This window comes from Dinoponera quadriceps, unplaced genomic scaffold (genome assembly GCF_001313825.1).
Source record: "Dinoponera quadriceps isolate SergipeBrazil2010 unplaced genomic scaffold, ASM131382v1 scaffold2099, whole genome shotgun sequence".
Classification (NCBI taxonomy): Eukaryota; Metazoa; Arthropoda; class Insecta; order Hymenoptera; family Formicidae; genus Dinoponera; species Dinoponera quadriceps.
Genome location: NW_014556157.1, coordinates 310,537 through 334,123, shown reverse-complemented (window position 1 = coordinate 334,123; position 23,587 = coordinate 310,537). Strand labels below are relative to the sequence as shown.

The 23,587-nt window shown below is 44.9% G+C and overlaps 1 protein-coding gene across 1 annotated transcript in view; it reads right to left on the bottom strand.

Moving 5' to 3' along the window:
- LOC106747032 (E3 ubiquitin-protein ligase MYLIP) overlaps positions 1 to 23,587 on the bottom strand; it is a 228,297-nt gene that overhangs the window by 128,219 nt on the left and 76,491 nt on the right. The gene's annotated exons all lie outside the window — the stretch shown is intronic.

Sequence of the window (23,587 nt, the reverse complement as noted above, 5' to 3'; positions counted from 1 at the left end):
GGGGGGGGGGGAGAGGGAAGGTAGGGAGCGCCGTACACGCGATCCGGTTGAGCAACGAAACACTCTCGGAATTCTCGGGGGAGCGGAATGCGCGCGGACCAGAAGGGTATTCATCGCGCGTGAAGATTAATCGATCGATCGGATAGCTCGACGGCGTTCGAGGTGCGTCGCGAATTCATTTGGCAACGAATCGACAGATAAGATGGATGCAACTCTCTCTCTCGGCCCGTCTGTTCTTCACCCTCCTTTCCATTCAATCTCTCTCCTGCTGCTCTCGCGAGTCCTCCTGCCGTCCTGTCTTCGTCCGCGCTCGCGTGATATCGCACGGTATAATCCGCGACGGATTCCGCAATTATCCGTCGTAAATCTCTCTCTCTCTCTCTCTCTTACGTCTCCATGCGGGAACAAGGCGCGTGTCTATGCGACAGAAAATTACGCGGGGACCGGATCCTTGACATTTAAATACGGAGCCAAGAGAGGCGAGGACCAAAGTTCAGCACGTTGCTCGAAGAAGAAAATATATTTGTTACGAACAATGCGACGATCGCATGCGACTTGTAACTCTGCCAAGAACGACGTCTCGACGGACGTCGGACGACGTGTAACGCGAAATGCACTGGGAATTCCTCGCATTTGCGATTGAATAAAAGTACCGTCGTTAACCCAGTCGCCCATCCCCCTTCCGTTCCTTCCCCTTTGATTCTCGTAGCTAATTAGAGATCGGGTCGAGAAGAGCGACGAACAAACATTTCCCGTGCTCCATATTCCGCGAAATTCCGCGGCGGATAATGTGATATTTCGAAAATTGCATCCCGTCTCGCCACCGGCCTCGCTGAGGGGACCGCTGTTATAAAGTGATACGATTATTAATATATCCCCTTCATCATTCGTAATTAATTCTATTATCCGACGTATAAGTTTTTACCACTAAATAATTAATAACGATATTGACAACATTATACCGTGTGATAATAATACAGTATTACTGAATTATCAAGCTATTTCGCAGACACGCGTACATTTATAAAAATTAACCGAAATAAAATCATGAAATTTTCTCCTTGGGAAAGCGTACAATAATTGAAAAAATTCCGACAAGCGTCGTTCTTTTTGTTTTTTTTTAATTACATACTCTACGAAAAGATACATTTATTATTCTATTTAGATAAGAAATGCGTTAAATATAATTCACGGTAATAAAACTAAGAGCATGAGTTAATTGATTTATAAAATACATTTATGCGGCAATATATGTCCGTTAATAATTAAAAATACTTATCGGATATTTTCACCGAAGCAATTCACCGAAGCATGCTATAATAAGACATTTGGATACGCATTTAAATAAACATGTTTTTACGAGCGGTGAGTTTTTTCAGCGTTTCAAATGACATTGAAATTTGTACGAGCGCATTTACGACGTGCTTCATTGAATATTAGTATAGATTAACGTTATATTTATTTCGCACTATTCATTTGGCCGGCAACTGTTAATATTGATAATATATCAAAATCATCATATATCAAAATCATCGAGACAAACTAATTACTCGTCTTTAGAAAGTATCGAGAAATAAAATGTGCTGGAATGCGGTTCTACCTGTTTCATCATTAATTACTCGTTGATCACGAAGTTCTTTCAACTTCTATCGACAACAACTGGTTTACAAATCGCGACGAAAACAAATAAATTATCCGTAAAACACAATTGCATCCCGGTAATGTTTTTCCGTTGGCTGTAATGGCCATTCTTTCCACGAGAAGAGTTTGCTCGAGGAAAAGAAAAAAGAGAAAGCGAGAGAGAGAGAGAGAGAGAGAGAGAGGGAGAGAGAGAGAGAGAGAAAGCGAAAGAGAGAAAACAAGACCAAAAAGTTACGCTGATATCGCAAACAAATATTTCATCGTTAATATTCGCGACAAAGTAATCAAAGATACGCGTGATAAAATCAACGATCGATCGTTTATCTTTGCAATTAACTCTTGTAAAACGCAACGGTGTTTCATAACATCGAGTCGAGCGGAGTGGCGATTCATTAACAACGAAGAGATTCACAGAAAAAAAAAATGCTAGAATAAAGTAAACGTAATTATCTGTTTTTCACGTTTTTAAATCAAGTAATATTTTTATCAATTTTAATATATTTTAATAGCTTATGGTAAATACTCACTTGAATGCAGTAATATAATAATTTATAAATGAATTATTGAATGTACGTATATAAAATGGTTTTAAATTTAAGAGATTATTTACTAGAATTATATGATTCTTTTGCATTGAAAAAAAATCTGGTGGCTTCAAATTTAAATTTTTCTATACAGCAAATATTTCCCGAAAATATATTCTGATATCCTCGACATTGTGAATTTAATACTTACCGGAATAGTTTCAACACGTACAATTAAATGTTTATTTATACGATGAGGAAATATTATGTACAATCAATTATATGAATACTTCGAGGGAAAATTTGCCAAGGAGTATTGAAGTAACCACTTGACTTGAATCAAGTAAATATCACTTGAACGGCGATACTTTTTTCCTCGGTGTTTGAGAGTGGAGAGAAAGTGGGATAAAAAATCACACTAAGAACGGACGGAGCACGCGCGCTGGGTTTTTACAGCTCCGACGGACACAGTAATTCCGGATACTCCGGCAATTCCGCGGTGCCGTTAATCAGAGTCGACTGTTCGCCGGCAAGTAGCTCACCGCGAAACGGCCATCGTCGCTCCCATTCGGAGCAATCCTTTCGCGCGATAACTGCATCCTTTCCGCAAAACGTCGGAGGATCCGCTTCGCGGACGCAATAGCGCGCGTCAGTCGCGTTGCATTTCACGTTGCCGGAACACCGCTAATTCGTTCCGAGTCTTTTTGGCGCGCGCGGAGGACGTTTTACCGGCCGAAATTCCGGAATGAAAGGAACACGGGCGGGAAATTTCCGAGGAGAAGTGACGTAAAAACTTTCGCAGTTTTGCCGGAAATTTTACACGTATCGGACGCTATTTCGCTGTTGTACCGCCTCGTTCCTACCACACCCGCGCGCGCGCCACACGAGCATCATAATGCACAATCATAGAACGGTATAAAAGCGGGAGGGGAGGGACGGGGATGGGGCTTTCGGGATATGTAGGAATCGAGCTGTGCAGTCGGGCGAAATGGAAACCGAAACAATGCCGCCGCGGCATCGATTCAACCCCTCCGCCAGTTGCAATAAGGTGGAATTAGGCGGACTCATAATTGCGCATCCGGCAAGACCGGTACACACTGGCAACGTGCAATTGATTCGAGGATGCGAGCTAAATAACCCAATTACGCCAAGTTTCGCTTGGAAATTACACACTCGGCGTCTCGCGCGATCCTGTCGCTCGCGAGATCGTAAACGTCGACCGGTAGATTCGCTCTGATATTATATTCGTGCGGTTTAGCGGGGTCGCACCAAAAACGCGCCCCCGACTGCCTGCGATGAACGAGTGCTAGCGCACTCGTGTCCTTTCTACGTAAGGACTCCCACGACGTCGGTTCGCATTGGTCGTCCTTGATTTACGCACGAATAGATTATTGGCCAACGCGGGGATTTAAAGGCGATTCTTTGATAGTGAATTTTAGAACAATTGGCAGATAGATTCTGTATCCCTTCTTACAAAATTTAAGGGTAACGAGATTACGTGTGTGTAAGGATGCCAGCTGTTCAATTCCTGATCCAGCTGGTCGATTTCTAATAACGACAATTGGAATATGTACTTCCTCGAATGTTCGCACATCAATAATTGGAATTTTTTCGTATTTCGACGCGCTTTTGACGCTAATTTCAATGAATGTGCAAAGACTTTGCTTTTAAAATAAATTTTTGTAAAAATTAAGTAAAACACAGTCCGACTTTTACAGTGATAAAAACTCATTACTAAAGTAAGTATACGAGAATTTTTCCAGGTTTTTACACAGTCCGGAATAATGGAAAAACCTGCAATGACCCTCAAAGCTACAGGTCATGGGTGCTAAATTAGTTGCCGGCGGAGGGTTAACACTTTGGCATCCGCTGTTACGCATACGTGACTTCATTCTGCCAGCGGTTGTCGAGTCGGAACTTTGACCCTATGTGAAACTTTGAATTCTGCAACACAGTAAAAGCTAAGATAACAAAGTACGTTCAATTCTAATGATATAATTTAGTCCTACTTTGGCCATGATGTCGTAAATTTCCATTTTCGCTGCTTTAGCGTCAAAATAGATTGTTATGAATACTTACATGAATTTAATAATCGAAATATTAAGAGCGTTTATACACGCAGAGAATTTTTCTCAAAGACATGAACATTCATGAATCGAAAGAGTACCATAACAGTCTCAGCCGGCATACCTATAAATGTCGAAGAAATTCTCCAGGAAGTATGGGGAACTTAAAGAGTGTAAGGAATAAAGCTGTACGTAGAGGTAATTTTTCCCAAGAAATATGAAACACTTTTTCAACGGCGGTGTGAGACACGCGCGATAAAACTTTCCATACAGAATTCATCTTTCCTGTATCCTGCGCGCGCGCGCATCGCCTTAATGCTAATAAAAATTCGAAAGGTTGATTAAATTATATATAAATATTAGCTCTCGGTAATAAGCAATAATTTTCGTTAGAATTACAAAGCCGCGCAAATGATTATGATTTGCGGTCGATTTCCACTGATTTACTTACTATCGCATAGATTTATTTGCGCAAGAGTTCTTTTGCAAACGACAGAGAGCAATGCAACGTGATTGCAACTGCCCATCGCTGCCCAGAAACGCACCGAATATTCCATAATATCTTTCTGTCGTCGTCATACACGCGCATACACAGTGATATTATACGCTACACAGCAATACCACTCGAGATAACATTTTTCCCCCATATAGTCACTGCAAATAACGAGCAATCGAAACTGCAGCGATGAAAATGCACACGTCAATATGTACGTATATACGTGATATTGTACGTATAGTCAATTTGTATACCATCCGGTTAAAATTATACCCGATGAAATTATTGTTGCTGTCACACGTAAGTTCCAGTATGAGTATATCCCAGCCGTGAAATACAAGTCTAATCAACTGTACTACTAATATAATACTTTTGCTCAACAAAAATGTTCTGCGGGTAGTTTCACAGTAGCGTGAAAATTTTGCGAATTAAAGCCATCATCGGGGCAACGGGAGTCGCAAAAAGCGCATCTCCCCGAGTCGAAATTTCGGCCCTATGTTAAATCTTGAGCGATTCTGTCGTCGAAGTGTTACGAGACCTCGATGAATCGAGACCGTCGAAACGCTGTCTGCCGCATTGTTATTGCAAGAACTTTGCGTTTGCAGTTCCGGGCCGCGGCGACGACGCCGGATCGACGCGGCCAAATGCGAAAGGACCGATGAACAATGGCGCTTCGTGCGCGCGATACACGCGATAAATCAGAATTAGACGCCGCCGGTAATTAAACATTCGGCGACAATGGAAAGAGAAAGAGAGAGAGAGAGAGAGAGAGATCACAGAGGAAGCGGCACATTCAGCGCCGCATGGCTGCCGCGCGGGGGGTTGTAAACAAAATTAGTCTCGCGGGCGCCGCGGGGCCACCGACGTGCCGATTAAACTTAATTTATGTAATTACAGTTGCCAAGAAGTGCCATTGTGCTTGGGCGAACTTTCACTGCGATGTGTAATATACGGCCCCGCGCGCACTTTGCTGTGGTCGATGACGATATAATGGATCGCGTTGTTGCGCCGTTAATACGACGTTAATATTGAGACCCCGTCGCAACTTTAACTCTCTTGGTTCGGTATCCTCTTTGAAAGTGCACGACACAATTACTCCGCTGTTAATGAAGGTTCGGGGAAGTAATTCAAGCGAGCGCTCGCCCGCGAGAGAGAAGAGAGAGAGAGAGAGAGAAAGGCAGAGACACCCGCAAAGTTCCTTTGTGCGCTCTCTGATTATTTTTATCCAATTTATCGAGCAAAGCAGCGTTTAATTAATTAAGTCTGTGTTTTTTCCATCCTCGCTTCTGGCTTCACACACATTTCCCGCTTTGCCAATTAAGTCCTCTCCGCGTTCTTTCGCCGTCGTTCGAGGATAAAAGGAAAGTGTCGAAATCGGCATAGGTGTGGGTGAATCGGCGTACCTACCGTTCCTTGGCTGAACCCTCGACTAAACCGTAAACTAAAGCCAGCTGCACACGAACTTTCCGTTTCACCTCGCGACTGTCTACACGCACGAGCGGTGAGCGGTGGAAAAAATGCACGCGATGACGTTCTTGCGGAAGACGGACGTCGATCAACGGGCTCGATCGATTGGCTCGCGAGATGTCCGAAAAACGACACTCACAATCGGCGGAACCGGCAATCGGGTATCGCTGACCCGACGAAAACGCCGAGGCGCGATGTCGGACGCGACCGGTTTCTCCGCTTTTACCGCGAAACCAACCGAGGAAGGGGAGGGGGATTAATCCGCGTTCGGCTAATAACAGTTGCCGAGTAGTTGTTTCCGCAGCCTCGTCCGACCGCCGTCGAGTACACCTCGCAGCCGCCGGACGACGCACCCGCGTAGGTTCTGCCGTCGCGCACGTGCGCGCCAACCACGTAGGTGGTGGCGCGACACAACCTCCCCGGTCCATCGGTTCACTTCGAAAGTGCAGCCGCAGATGTAATCGCGTTATCGTCCGCCGCTAACAACCGGCCGAGAGCGAGTCCGTGCGAGCCCAGACATTCCCCCGTGTAACTTCGCGATTTAATCCAGCCGTGTGCGCCCCGACAGCGCAAACGAACCCCGAGGCGAGTCTTTCTCGTCCGGTCTTTTGCAAAAAATAATAATCGTCGTACCTTTGTGACAACCTCGCCGGGGCGAGGGAACCGCGGTATTTAATATTACGATTAAAAGAAATTATATATTCGGTGCTCCGGTGAATTTCACGACGAATTAAGCCGGCCGATTAAATAACCGCGTGACAAAAGTCGCGGTGAAAATTCACGCTCATTCATGCCCGGCTCTTCCTGCACGCGAGTTCCCCGGGACGAGAAGCCTCCCTCCCTTCCCTTCGTGTCCGGCGAATTGAAACGGACACGCGATTTTATTCGGATACTAGGAGATGGAAGGTATTCCGCGCGTGACGAAAGAGGATGCCGAAGTTTCGCGAGAAATTGCCTGACGAGCCGCCGGCCAAAATCGGTTTCGATCGTGTCAGGTTTTCGTGTGTGTGGATTATTCGTGATCGGCTTGAAAAAAACTGGCAAATCCCCGACTCACCCTTCTTTTCCCCTACGCGATAACATATCTTGATATCTGAATTTCTACAATTCCTGCGACAAAGGTGTCGATATAATGAAATCTAAAGAATAAAAACAAACGAAATTAATTCATTTTCCCGAATCGTCGGAAGTTCAGATTGGCCGGTCGATCAACGGCAATCGAGAAAAAAAAAATATCTATCCGATCGGTCGACAATACGTTAAGTCGCGATCATTTTCCCGAGGGATACGGGAGGGGGCTGGCGGCCGAAAGATTTCTTTCATCTAATGTTGCATTTTGAAAACCTTGACTATATCGCGACTATCGGACGATCGCTGTGACACAGATTCCCGCTCGCGGCTGTGTATGCGGCCACGGCCGATCGAACAGGACATACGTAAGCACATTAGTCCCATTTAACACGTTCCAGTGGCTTTGTCTACGGTATCAAGCGTGTTTGCGGTATAAACGTCGAATAATTGGCTTGCCGAGCGTGTTCGGATGACGAGGAGGGGGCCGACCGGGACAATCCCCGGGCGTAAGGCAGAGAGGCAGCGGGCGTGTATCACTTGTCGCGCGTGACTTGATGCAAGCAGGTAACTGCATGTGTCGATATGTTACTGCATCGCTGGGTCGCTGTACACGAGGAAGATCGAAACGTCCCGCTCTCCGACGCACCGCGCGCAACGTCAAACGCGATTGCGACTGTCTCGCGATATCGCGTCAATATGGCGTACGTGAGCGATGTAATAAAGTTTTCCGCGCTTCCGCACGCAGCTCCGCGACCGAGCTTGAAAGGTTTAATCATTTATCCACGCGAGCGTCTATCGAGAAGACGCGGAACCTACCCTCCGAATTGTGCCGACGACTCGAATAAGTAAAGAAATGTGGAACTCGGTCACTTTTCTGAATGTATCCTTACTGAAATATCCGTAATTACGCTCGTTCACAGGATAGATATCGTAGTATCGAATATACGAAAGATAAATCTGAAAGATACACCGCAAACACACGATTTTTCGAGTGGGCAATTCAAGGCTCCTGTTTCCTCGTCCTGATTAACGACGTCAGGAAGCGAAGGAGCACTTTTTCCTTTCAGTGTCACGGGATTTTCATCGCCTGCATGGGTCAGTTTGACTGATGAATGAATAAAACTAGGATTAAACGCGTGCGAAACATAGGCAAGTGTGCGGACAAATTAGAGCGATTAGATAACGAAAGGGTGGGCGCGAATCGTGGGTCGGGAACGTCGGAGAGACGATCCGTAATGAGTCGCTCGTCGCGGCGTCCTCGGCATAATCAGGACGCGCTGGAGGAAGGGAGTCTCCTCGTTGTTCCTTTGACGGACGGATGAGGACGTCGACGTACGCCTGCGATCGGCGATCGCGTCTTGTAATCAGGCCGGTCGCAACAACCACGGATGTGTTATGAGGGTCGCCCCGGAGCGAGGCACGACAAAGCAGCCGTGCGACGATGTCGGCCGCCGGTTACAGATGGGACACACGGCGTCTCTCCGCCGCGGGACATCGTCCTCCGAGGACGATGCTTCGTCTCTCGCGTTAAGAGCGCGCCGGTCGAACCACCCGGCGACGGCCGTTAGATATATAGGCCCACCAGGAGCCCTTCTTGCGCGAGACTTCGGAAATGGCGCGCCGGCTTTGAACTCTCGCGGCTTTGTAACTCGATAATTAGCCCTTGAGTGACGCGCTCTCATTTTTCCCTCACTTAATTGACCCGTTCAGCCCCGAGCTTCCGGCGAGCCTCGTTCGTCGTAAGAGGGACCTCTTTTATCGCGAAGGAAGCTTAACTCCGCTATTCAAGCGGGGAATAACCCCGCTGGCGAGGTGCTAGCGCCGAATTTTCGTGAATAACGTTAGATACCAGTGCAGATTTGACACGCCGGTGGAACACCCGGATGATTAATAATGGGTCAAGACTCGGAGGAAAGACGGTACTGCAACTGCATCGACTTTCGGTATAACAAAAGTACCGAGAATGATCGATTCCCAATACCGGGGCGGCACTGAGATTCCCAGTGATAATTGTCGTCACTGTACAATTGTTGATATCACAGCCATACTGTGAGAGGAGGGATGCGAAGTGCACGTTCGTGATTTTCGCAAATAACATTTCTCATAAGGCTTTTCATTTCTCTTAAAAAAAAAAAGTCTGAATAATCAATGCAATTCCCTCCCACGTGGGAGGAGATAATTCGTGAAAAGCAAAAAGAACGAACGTTGGACTCTTCTCATCCAATACGCAGTCGAGGAAACCAACGAGTTCGTACGCCATATCGCGCGATAAGGCTCGCGTCAGATCCCCGGGAGCGCCGAGGATCCTGAAATTTTCACCGAATCCAAGATAAGAGGGTCCTCCGGCGGGAAGGGACGGGAAACGTCGTCAGGTGTGTATCGCGCGAACCTGGGAGTCCCGTAACATCGCGAAAGCCAATTTACGGCGCGACACGAAGCTCGGAGGAGGATGTCTGTGTCGCATCTGCGATATCGGTTGTTGCGGAGTGTCTCGGGGTGCGCGCGCGCGGCATTACACCTTTAAGCGTCGAGAGGCGTATATTCTCAGCATGCAGACGTCCCTCCCGGATTCTACGCGCCTTGTTTCCGCGGCCGAATGTACACAGATCCCGCGGTAATGGACGGGTCGGGGGCCCGGGGGGTGGCGTTTATGCAACGGCGCATATTTCGCATTCAGTCGACAGACGCCGCCCTCTCTTTCCTCCCTCCCAGACGCACAAAACTTCAGGCCCGGAAAGATGCGTCGGATGTAATGGATGTATAATACGCCGCGGCGTAACATTCCCGGGTGGAACAGCCCCCGCCGCCTTCGAGAAATCTGCTTTACGTCTTTAATAAACGCAGCGAGAGCGTGGGAGGGGCGAGGGGGCGACGTGCAGACGTGCAGGAGAGATGGAAATAATTTAACGATCGCCACGTTACACCGCGGATTCGTTTTGTTCGCTCGGCCCGAGCGAAAGTATCAAATATGCTCTCTCTCTCTCTCTCTCTCTCTCTCTCTCTCTCTCTCTCTCTCTCGCTCACTCGCTCGCTCACGGAGCTGCATGTGCAAAATTAAATCGCGCAATCCCGCAGGATATCCTGGCGCATATTTACGCGTCTTGCGGCGGAATAATAGCGGCCGACGTGTAAAAGTGTTAAGGGGAACTCGGGAACGGGGCGGTTTCGATAGCTTCGTGCGGATGCTGCTTTTTGTGTGATGCTGATTTTTTTGCGAAATCCGTTTCAGACAATGCCGACACCGACGATGTGTGCATTCGACGATGAAATTTAAGACAGAATCGCACCGCGGACAATTCATTCGCCCGGCACTGGCTCTGGGAGATGAAATATGCCGCATAGAAAATTCTTCGGGATCCAATTAGCATCCGATCTAATCGGATTTCCTAAAGTAATTATGAATTCTTGAGTTGGAAATCCACGCAGATTCTGGTTAGAAGCGCAATGTTTCAAACAAACGATTCTAAGTGATACTAAGGAAACATAAACAGGTTCCATTTGGTCGGTCCCAGTGTTTTCTCAAGAATTTGTTCGACTTCCCATTTTACATTAGACGACTCAACAAAATATACCAAATATCTTAAGTCTTAACACAAATGCATAACAGTTTAAGAAGGTTTTTCCGGTCTTGAGGGTTCAGAAAATCGATCTTTTTATATACAATTTGGAAAGCTTGCCGAGTCTTATTCCACAATTTTCCAAAAGTCAATATTAATCAAGATATACATGTCAGAATGATGCGACGCACAATGATGTGCCTTACCCACGATTTTTTTTATCTGCGAACGATGGAATGTAAATATATGCACAAGATTTTTCCTGACAGTTAGATTACCGCTCGAGAAGCGAAAGCAACGCAAAATGAACTCCAAAATTCCCAATTGGTATTATATAGTGGGATAACCTATTTTAAGACAGCTTAGATATTCTAATCGGAATTTATATTGCATCTGGAAAAATCATGAGAAATGCGGGAGTCCTCTTTTTCGCGACTCTCAAGTGAATCCGCATCGGTGTAGGTTTGCGGAAGAGAGAGAGAGAGAGAGAGAGAGATATCGGGTCGAAAGTAACGCGACAAATTGGAAAGAGACATCTCACCGGAGTCTAAAGTGCACTTTAAGTTGCCTGCTACGAACGGGACGTCGCACAGGTGCGGGCCAATCGCCAGCGACTTTCTCTCGTCCACAGTACGGCTGATTACACCTCGAAAACATCTCGTGGTAACGCTCACCAGCGTCATCGTTTCGGAATTACGTTAACTTTGTTATGGATCAAACGTCCATAAAGTAAACCGGCGGCGAACGGAACCTCCAAAGTTTGGACCTCGTCGTTGGAAATTAGCGAGGCTGTAACGAATTTCGTGCAGCTCATTGGCATACTTATTAACATATCCGTCGATCTGCGTAATTTACAAGTGACTATTCGAGCTAACGAGGATCTATGTTGGGTTTTTTTACGCGACTGTTTATGCGTTAGTTACACGCGGAAAAAGTCTCAGTGTAGCTGAACGGAGGCCCGACGAATAACCCGTGATTCAGAAACGATATATCTCTGTTAAAGCGACCGAGAACGTTCGTCGGAACATTTAGTTGAATTAAAACTCGGTAGAGATAACTAAGATTGACAGCATAGGAACTTCCTGCTACACAACAAAATCCTTTTTATTTTTCTCGTAACCCATGCAAATCGTACGAAACGCCGTCAACGAGCTTGAAACGTGACCTGTCGCTGTTTCTCACAGGTTTATTCGGGCCTGAAAGGGTCCTCTCTCTCTCTCTCTCTCTCACTCTCTCTTTCCCTCATCCTAATTCTTCGTGGTACCGAATTTCACACGTGTCACCATGACGTGCGTAACCGAGCGGGACGGAAGGGTTAATGGCGAATGACATAAAGTATAGCGTGAGAAAGCCACGGCAACTTGCGACGTTTTCGAGGAGAATTCGAAAAGACGCCCGCCATTCTCGATCCCGGGGTATCGGGAGGAGTCGATGCCGGCAGTTCGCGAAGACGAAGAGAAACGAGCACTCCGCGCGAAAACGTGCAAAATCCCAGACCGCAGGCACGTGTCTGAAAAGTGTCGGACGCGGGGGTGAAGCCGTGAGAGATCCCGAGAAACTTGAGCGTAAGAAATTGAATAACAAGCCAAGCGTATGTGCCGCCCCGGTACCCAACGATACCAAGATTGCCATCTTTTCAACGACGGGATTACCGGCAGAACAAAGACGAAATTATGGTTTATCGGAGCTTTTTCGTCGTATCCGTAACGCTCTGAGAAGCAGGCGAGCGTAAGGAGCGCGGGGCGCTCTCTCGTTGCAGAGTACAGAGTCCGAACGATCGCGTCGATAATTAGTTCGCTGCACACGTCGGAGAAACATGTGACTTCGAGCAGAACGATGAAATCAATGAGAGAGAAAGAGAGAGTACGCGACCGAGTCGTATAATCATTAAAGCATAATGTATGGTGTACAGAAAACTCCACAAATGCAGTCCCATTCCTTATGGTGAAAGTAAAAAAAATAGTTGGGATTTTAATTAATTGGAAATTTATAATTATACACACTATATTTTATAGTAAATTTTGGCCTCAACTATACGTTTACAGTTCTTTTAAGCGCGCGAATTATGACAAATTATAGTCGTGACATTTATTCGTGCAACTACATTTCGATCGTCATAAAATGAAATGAGAGCAAAGCATACTATAAAACATAGTTACAACGAAGAACCATCGGCGACGATACTCCAGTGCAACCAATCGTGATGCGCAGATATTCAGACATGATGCGTCTGATTAGGAACTTCCGATACCACTATCTAGAGAATGTTTCAGGACTGCGTGAAATAAAATCTTCTTTATACACATACACGCGTGTGTATGTGCGCGACAGTAAACACGACAAATGAAATAAACGGGAAAGCGGAAAAGGAATAAAAACAAGCGGCGCGGAGGAGCAATGAGTCAAGGTGCAATAGTAATCGCAGTAGTTAGAGTCAACGACCCGGAGCAACAGTGATTCCGACCTAAAGCAACTCCCCGATCTCGATCAGGGCCACCTACTCGATCTGCCGGTCGTCTCTCCTTCCTAACCCTTTCAGGTTCTTAATCGTTCCAGGCTGATTCGTATCCGAGGGTCGTTCGTCCGTGCAGATGCTCCATTCTACTGCCGCCGGTATCTCGCTTGTCCCCCCCCCCCTCTCCTTTCCATCTCACCGCTCTTTCCCTCGAGACTTGGACTCGCGTCAGGGCCCGATCCCTTCTCGCATTTCATTTCATTGCGATTGCTCGCTATATGCTCGAAAGATGGATCAGAGGAACTCCGCGTAATATCACAGGGATCGTGTTCGCATCTCCCTTCTATTGTCTTACGAGTGTTTACACTCCCCGGACGAGAGGAGCCCTCACGGCGAGTAACAGGCATTCTGGCCAGATTGGAATCTCGCGACCACCCACGCCGGCGAGTATATTCACTCGGTGCGAGTTTCCGCCGGCGAATCAAGACGGAGCGCCCCGTCGACGAATCATAAACGGAATTGATTATCATCGTGAGCGAGATTCGCTCGTGGGCGGTAGATCTTGACGGGGCAGATGATTTAGTTAAGGCGAGAGCTCTTATCGGATCGTTGATATCGGTCACATGCGGAGAGGAGCGTGCCAGGAATAATCTCAAGGCTCATTCGGTTACGCTTAGTGCAATAATTAACCACGAGTACCTTTCAGCGAATGAATAGGCGGAAATAGATGAGAGTCGCACGCCGGGGATAATCGATAGAAACGAGCGAGCCCGACCGAACAGAAACGCAGCTGACGGCCTGAGAATTGATAGTAATAACGAGATAAGATAGTTTCAATTTACTTCGCACGCCACGCTCGCGATTTTCGCGATGATTTACGGTTACCACCATATTCGAAGATATTATCAGCTACGCTTCTTTAGGGAGAGGGATTATTGCGCGTGTACGCCTCGCACCGGCGCACACGCGTTGGACGGGCAATGTAAATCGTGGGATGGTCAGCTAAAAAATGAAACTTTGAATTCTAATACGTCACTGCGCAAATAAATGTTTAGTAAAATACTTGCACACACTTCTCCTGTATCTCAACTTACTTTACAGCTATACTCTGTCGAGTAAGTCACTCGAATATCTTAGTAATGTTAGTCTCGGTTACCATGTTATGATGTCCGATGCATCTCCGGTTCAATATTCTAAGAGACAATTGACCAATACCATATGAACCGTGCTATTCGAGGGTTACACAAACCCAAATGAAACAAACATTTGTAATAAATGCAAACAAAATTTTTTCACACGCGCAAGTGCCCTTTTACAATATATACTTTTTTTGGAGATATTCATTCGTACATCATTCGTATATTCATTCGTATATAAAAAAATAAGATATATATTTCGAGCGTGACATTTAAAATATTTCAAATAAATACTACATAATAACGAAAACTATACGAAATACATCCTTATTTTCATTTAAAAAATATATCTTTGGATTTAAGAAATATATATTTTTATCGTGTTATTTGAAAAAATATAAAAATTTCTCTCTCTCTCTCTCTCTCTCTCTCTCTTTCTCTCTTTCTTTGCGCTCAATGTCCAGGGATTGCTATGTTTTGCTCCATAGTGCGCGGGGATTCGGTTCGCAATCACGAAATGTGTTATCATACGATACCCTGTTGTTTATAATGGCAGAGTATTTTTGGGGAGATGTTACGATCGCGAGTAAACTCGCCACAATTTTTCCGTAAACCGAATCCCGTATATCGTCTCAGCCGTGCTTCCGAATGTTTCTACCATTCTTGTTTTGTATGTGTGGCGGCGGCACGAATTTGCATATTTCGCTAAGGTATATTCCGCGCATTCGGGAGCGTGCCCGTCGCGAGTATGTTTAACGCGTGCAAGATAAATCGATGGATAAAACTGCTGAAACAATATCGAATTCGCGCAACCTTCCACGCGCCTTAATGGAGTTTAGCAAAATACGCATACGGATTTTTTGCGCTTGGGAAGTATGAATAATAAACATAAAAATTTCGAAAAATCGTAAAATTTTAAAGGGAGAATGAACGGTAAATTTGAGTGAGCGTAGTGAGTGAGGCCGAGTGGAACTGCGCCGTATTGGGGTTACCAATATTACTGGTCAACACAAAAATTGTATCTTGGATCTAAACCGTCAATTCTAGCTAATTTTGTGACTTTAGTCACAAATATAAGAATTAAAGTCAGAACATAGCTCCAATTACCATCATATATATAGTGAATAACCGTCAAAAGGGAATTTGATATTTGAGATTTTTGTGGTATGGAGAAAAGGGAGTTCCTTCAAAATCATCTTTTAAAAATAATTTTTTACTTTGAGACGGTATGCGCATAGCAGTTCTGTAAGAGTTCATGAATGAGATATGTGTTTTAATTTCCTGTAGGAAGGTAGAGAGACCATTTCTATTCTTTCATTGTAACATTCCTTATTTCGCGACCGTTGAAAGACGCCTAATAATGTATCATTTAAAAGGAATTTTAGTTTTTCCTGTCGATATGAAACGTAGAAATAAAAAAAATTATAATAAAAATATATTGTTGTTTTACTTTCAGATCTCTCATATCATTAATTTACGGAAATTAAAATACAGCATTTCTATACTGATATAAATATATAAAATAGTGAAAAAACCACAAAAATATAAACATATTTCTTGAAATAATGATCAATAATTTGTTCTCTCATTTTCTGTTTCAACGTATAAACGTAAATAGGAAATAATAAAAATTCGAAATGAATACAAGTAGTTATACAAAACATGTCGAGACCGGTATAATTAAAGTCAAGATCCAGATTTACGGAACGTCCTGTTTGCGTAACACGCGCTCGTCAAGTGGATAATAACGCGTCGCGGTTCACCGGGAATCCCCGTTGGTACATCTCGTCGTAATTCGAGCGCGACCTGCGATATCACTTAATTCCGCAGTTTCCGCGCGACGAACAGTTCCTGTTCGCGTGTGCTGAACAAATCTGGCCGGCACGTGATCGAGCGGTGATCGCGGAAAATTTGCCGCGAATGCATCCGCGGAATACAAGGCGCGCAGCTGTCGCGTACTCTCTCGGCGGCGCGGGAGCCAAAGTAGGTGAGCGTAGAACTCGCGTGAACGGAGCGAGCACGTGGCTTGTCCTGCCGCGGCACGCTCCGGACGCGTGGTACGAATGTATTCATAGCTAAAGCACACCTCCCGGCTCCTCCTCGCCGCAGTCGTCGCGAATCGAGATCCGCGCGCGCAGAAATAGACGGCTCGGTGCTATTCACCCGTGCGTACGCGCTTGAAATAGGTAATACTCTTCTCGAGCGCCGCGTCGAAATCGAGAATGCTTCGTGCCCTGATATTTACGTGGTGATTATAGGACGCGACTTTCTCAGCATCACCCTCTCAAAGATTATTTACGCCTACTCGGTTGAGACCAGTGAGAGATCACTTCGATACTACACTTGTTCAATTCTCACCCCTCGACCTTCGGCCCTGTAAATTTCGTTTCAACGCTACACAGAAAAGAAATCAGTATCAATCCAAGACTCATGTTCTCGTAAGTTTATACATCCGCAAATATATCCAAAGTTCATCATAGGTGTGAAATTTGTTCGCGATATATTCTGAATCCTAACAAGTTCAGTACTTCCGCCGAGGACATTAAATTGAAGCAAAAATCGGATTATTTGTTTAAATTGATAATCTAATTCTCCTTCGATAAAGTTTTGTAACATCTTTGAAAAGAGAATAAATACTTCTTTTGAGCGCATTATAATAAATCATAAATGAGCTTATCGAAAATTTGTGATGAGCATACTTTAAGACTATTATCAGGAGAATATTCTTCGTTAAAGATAACCATTATTTAAAAGAAGGAAGGTAAACCGAGTATTCGTTTTTCTTAGCAGTAGAATGCTATTACTCTCGAAGGTATAAAAATGAAAAAAAATCAATAACAGCCAGTGCACGCATATACTGACGTTATCCCGATAATACTTTGAATATTGCACTAAAGTAATCGTACACTGTCTTTTAGTTTTATATCTTCCTTGGAATATCTATAAAAACTTATTAATTTCACTTTCCATATTTCCCTGCGCGTATTCTTCTGTGTGCATTATAGAATGAAAAATTTAACATAGGGCCGAATTTCGGCGCTCGGGCGGACGCGCTTTTTGCGACTTTTATCCGGAATACGCGGGGCGTGTTCTCGCAGTTGCCGCGGTCGAATTAGATAACGCGCAGTGTCGCGACTGAAAATTGCATTTAAAGAAAGAATCGCTGCGGACGTGACGTCGACGAAGCTTTCGTATTATCAAATGGAACGGAANGGGGGGGGGGGGGGGGGCTTCTGTCGCCGAGAATCTGATAAAGCGAACGAACCATCGCGCGTATGATGCCAAGAGGGACCGGAGGCTGACTCCACGCGCGCGCGCTCAGCTCGCAATTTTCCTCAGCCGGCACTTTTAATCAAGAAACGCAGGAGGAAGGGAGAAGCGAAGCCCCCGAAATAGAATCTCGGTTACCGCGTTGGGACGTGGCGGCGGGGCGAATGCGTGTCCCTGTAAATGCCGCGAACATGATCCCCATAGAATTACATTTCGCTCTCTCTCTCTCTCTCTCTCACCCCTCCTCCATCGCAGAAATGTTTTCGCCATTTGATTTTCTCCCCTCACTCTCCCCTACCCTCATATTCGTGAGACACGTCCGAGGAGATCAGCACGCCTACAATGTAGCGCGCGCGTCATATGCGCGATGTCCCCGAAAGTCGACGTGTCAATGGCGGAATCCAATTCTTGACAGAATTGCGCGTCGACCCGGTCGCACCTCGAAGGCACGTTCGCAAAAATTCGCCTCAGAGCCTCCGGAAGGAAACAGCCCTGCTTGAAAAGCGCCCCGCACATTTACCACGACGAATTCAGCGCACCAATTACGAGTCTTCCCTCGTCTCGAAGGGAATCTGCGATCATTTTTGCGGAAATGTTTGCAATTTGTCGTAACATCGCGTGAATTCGCGTTGTAATACAAAACGAAATCGTCTGAAGATTCCTGCGGCAATGCGCGGGCGTACGTAAAGCAGCGCGAGTAGACGAAGAACGAAGGTTCCTTGTTGTTCCCGCGGGTGAAACTGTCTTACTTTTCGTCTCGCGTCCCGCGATTATGACGGCGGTATTTCGCAGCATTCGCGCAATTAATCGTGGGCTAAACACGCCACGAATAATACGGTTATTTCCTCTCGGTATATTTTTCACCGGACAAAAGTGCCCGAGGGAGAGAATGATAGTGAGAGCGAGTGTGTGTGTATGTGTGTGTGAGAGAGAGAGAGAGGCGGGCAGTATGTGTCTAAATGAAGAGGTCGTTTGAAAAGGGTCCGACCCGCGGCTGACCTAAGTAATTGCACGCGCTTTCGACGGTCTTCATCTTTCCTTCGTTTAAGTAAGGAAAAAGAAACAAAAAAGAAGCGGCCATCGCGACTTTCGCTTCCGGGTAAAAAATCTTCGCCACTTATCTGGGGATTTTTCTTCGCTTACAGTTAGATATTCTCTAATAGGACTTGTGTTTAATTAAGATAGTTGGTCCGTAAATTTACTTTCTTTTAGTGTCTTTCCAAATTTTAACAGTATATTGATCGGACACAAACGAGACACACATGCAAAACTAGAAAAAAAACCTTGACCATATCGAAGCTGAGATAATTAAAGTCAAAGTCTACACTATTTACATGTATCACAAGTAAAACGGCTTCCGATATCACACTTTTAATTCTAACGACCAAATTATGATTTTAATGAAAAATAAAAAGACGATAAAAGAGACTTGTAGAAATACTACAAAAAGATCACAGGCCAACGAGAGTGTCGACCGTCTAGTTTTCCAGAAATTGATATGTAAAATGTACTATTATTGGTAACGGTTGAAATATATGACACGAACTTGTAAAAATTTTACAAATATTGTACGCGCTATATTTTATATTTTTGTGCATCTTGTGTGTGCGTACGTGCGTGTGTGCGCGTGTATCATTTTAGACATCTTTTTAAAGATAGAATGATTAAATAACTTTAAGATCTGTAATTAACGCGAAAAATACCGAAAAATCCTACGTCGCGATTCAATTTCGTTTCAAATTAATATTTATTATTTAATTCGTGAAATAAATGTATAGAAATGTAATTTTGCTTGATAAATACTAAATTTACGAATGACCCCTTTGATGCGCTATTGAAAATACGGTACTAATAAGCAATACATATTAAAGAGAAACTGTAAAGAAAAAAAACGTAAATCGTAAAGTTTGCAAAAATACGTGTACCATTAATTGAAACATTGCGAATAATTTGTAGGGCAAGCTTCGTCGCCTTTTGGCACCTTCAAGTAGAGCGCAGAAATGTCTGGCTGTTTAAAATATAAAACGTAAATGCCGCGAAGGAAGAAGGCAGAGCGGATTAACGAGGCGTAAGAGTTAAAATAGTCTGCGTCTGACATCGTTAGCTTTTTCAGAAGGTCCCCAGTAAAATGTTTCCGTGCGCTAAAATATCTGAAAGGAATTTTCGGCCGTTTCTTTTTTCAAATTAAACTCCACGGGAGCCTCACGCGTGCAGTTTTCACGAAACTGCGACTTCTTGACGAAGTGATTACGGCCGCCCGTAAACCCGGAATTTCCTCTCTAAAGAGAAACGTCTAAATGCCTATATTGCAGGTACTTTAAGTTTATTTCCCGACGTGACTGAAATCGCGCCGTTACTTCCTCGTATCGATGTATAAACGTAAAATCCACGTCTTCTCGAGTTCTCGTGCCACACCGTATTTCGGAATTTCCTGACGATCACCGAGTTGAAATTTTGGTTCTACGCTAACCCTGTAAATCCTGTGAAACTTGAAGGATCAATATATACATAACAACATAGAACGTATTGTTATCTTGATGTTGCAAATGTTTCCTTAATGCCGTTTTCTCCGTGTTGAAGCCTGAAGAGGCACTTATTCAAGAATACTCTGTCTACAGTTGAGTGAGTTACATAATTGAGACGTTGTTTGTTGAAAGCTAAAATGAAAGGGAACTGAGCATAGTTGGACCATTAAGACGAATATTAAATAAAGATATATTACGAATATTAATAAAGATATACTGCATACTCTAATTATTTCAATACTCGGGGGAGGGGGATAAGGTTATGATGGAATTAAATATGCATGGAAAATAATTGGAACTTGGAATTCGTTTAACGTGGAATGTTGATTCAACACATAGGAGAGACCAGGGCTGATTGGTACACTTTTATTTCTAACATTTTTTTTACGAGGAATTTGTAAACGGAAAAAATCGCAACAGAATTTTCCGATAAACATATGTTTATATTAAACAAAAATATTTTTTTTAATTCAACGGTATAATTTATTTTCTTGCACGAAAACATATTAGACGACGACATTTATAACAATTAATCCCTAATAGAGGGTAAGTTGGTGCAGATATCGAGATACGTCATCATCGACAGAGAGCCGATGTAAATACAAGTTACGTAAGTTTGAATGTTAAAGAATTCTTAAATAAGTCATATTTTAACCCCAGCAAAACAGCAGCGAGTAATCATTTGTAGCGCTAAGGGGTACAACGTTGTACCCCTCGAGTGACGCTCCAAGTTCGACGGCAGCTGCAAGGCTAAGCCGCGGAACCAAAATTTCAACTCGAGAGCGAGGATTCCATTTTTTTGCGCCAGCCAGACGCGAGGTGAATAAACACATCGTGCCTATGAGATCCCCGCGCGTTATATTTACTCAGTCTACCCGCGCGCGGGCCGCGTGACTAACAATTCGTTGAACCTCGAAAAAAAAAAAAGGCACACCGGGAAAACCGCGTCGAACTCTCTCCCGAAAAAATATTAAAAAATAAAACGGCCGGAAATTCGACGAAATATTTTCCCTCCCCCCGACACCCACCGATCCATCGTGAATAAGCAGTCGAAGAGACAAACGCCCCGGCAACTTCCTCAAATACCCGGAGCTCTCTCGGGGAATTACTCCGGTCGGGTCCGTACGTTCGTGAGCGCAAATATTTACAGGCGAGAGTCCCTCGGTATTTTCGAATAAATATCCCCCGACACAAATCTTCGGAACGGTCCGAGACGAGCCGGAGAATGAGTACAATTTGTCCCTGGGAGGCGCGCCCGTTGTAAAGGCTTTGGGCATCGGAGCGTTTCGTATATCCCCGGGTGTCTCGCGCGAAGACGACGGCTGCAGCGGTGTAGATCCGCGATCACGACGCGACGAGAGAGGGCGGAGAAGCTATCGGCGGGGGATAACGATAAATCCGGAAAAGAGAGGAAGAAAGAAAGAGCGGAACGCCACTTGAGCCCCTCGATAATGGCGTGTCGCGACCACGCGAACACCGATTTTCTCGGTCGGCTTGTCTTACGCGCGCTTCTTTTCCTCAATCTAAAGGAGGATGGGATGGGGAGGAGGGGGAGGTAGGGTGCAGAAGCATCTCCTTGATGGTGGCGCGTCGTTACGGCCAGTCGCAGCTATTATTTCGCTCCTCACCCCTCGACCCTGCGCTCTCGCGTTCCTGCGTCCCTTGCTCGCGCGACGTGTTTGAACAATTGGAAAATTCGCGCCTACAGTATCGACGTAATCGAATTTAACGTAGCGATAGTCTGTACACACCGAGAGAAAAATATCGTTATTTTCGGGGACAACGATATCCTCCGTTTCAAGCACAAAGGGTAGTCGGGAGAACTATTTTTCCAGTAAATGTGTCACTATGGTTGCCAGTGAAATTGTACCTGGCGCGACTGTATTTTCTTTATTTCCGCGTCAAGTATCACCTAACGCTGCCTGTTATCCGTCTCATCCGTCGGGCACACGCGGAACACGTTCGTCACGTGTCGCATACTTTAATTAAAGACGACAATTGTTTCGTGACGGGCGCGGGGACGCTCGTGGGTTAAACAGTTATTCCTCGCAGGATGCGAGATAGGACCGATCTGTTATAAAAACTACCTGCATTTAGCAAACGGACGTACGTGCAGGCGATATAAGAGACGGCGGGGGGGGAGGGAGGAGGTGGGGATGAAAAAAGTACGCCGGCGCGTGACTCACCTCCTGAAAAATTCCTCCGCGGTACCTCACAGTGAATTCCCCGGAATGCATTATGCGCACGCGGCTTAAAGCATAGACGGTACACACTCACCTGAAAAATAAAAGAGGAGCTTTTATTTTCACGAACGTTGCGCAACGCGTTTGTGCGAACACGACACGGCACGTGCGCGGAAAACAGCAGAGCGATACACACACACACACACACAAAACGCGATATAATAACCGGCATATGATTGTTCCGCGAGCGCAATTAATTCCTGCTGCACGCGCGCGATCGCGACGGCGACGCTCGGAAAGTCGCGGAAGCGATGCATTTAAATGACTATATCGCCCTCCGTGCGAATAACAGCCGATATGTTTTGCAACGCGCAAATCCTCCGTCAACATTCCCAGGCCGGCCTCGAAACTACAAAGCGCGAACACCGGCGAGCAGTTCGAGCAGGATTTCCTCATGGACACGCTGCATCCACGGAAAGCGGATCATTTCGTTCGTCGCGTCATTTCCGGCTTGTTCGTGATGTAATTTCCTGCGTAGGTCGCGGAGTCCCAACTCTGCCCGGTATCTTTCGGAGTCGCGCTCTTTGGAACAAAATAGAAGGGATCCTCCGAACTTGCCGTGCAAGTCGGAACGTACGGGAATGGAAAATTATATTTCCTATCACAACTATTATAGTCAGCGTGAAAATCGTATCCTGGATGTAAACCGTTAATTCTAGTTAATTTGTTGACGTTGAAATTGCAAACGCAACGATTAAAGTCAAAACTTCGCTCCAATTTCCATCATGCCGTGGAAATCTATAGGGAACAACTGCAACAATCTAAAGGAAATTTGATATTTCAGGCTTTCGTCGTGTGGAAAAAAGGGAATGTCTTCACGGAGAAGAAGAATTTCTATTCGTTCGTTGTAACATTCTTTATTTCGACACCGTTGAAGGACGTCTGATAATGTAGCATTTAAAAGGAATTTTAGCTTCTTTGACAGTATGAAATAAAAGAAATAAGAAATTTTTATAAAAATACGTTCTGTTGTTTTACTTTCACACCTCTCTCATTTATTAATTTATGAAAATTGAGAAATATAATATTTCTAGATACTTTAATTATACTTAAATATTTCTTTTATTGTCATTTTCTGTCTCAACGCATAAATATAAGTACAAGAAATGAAAATTCAAGAATACCATCTACGATAA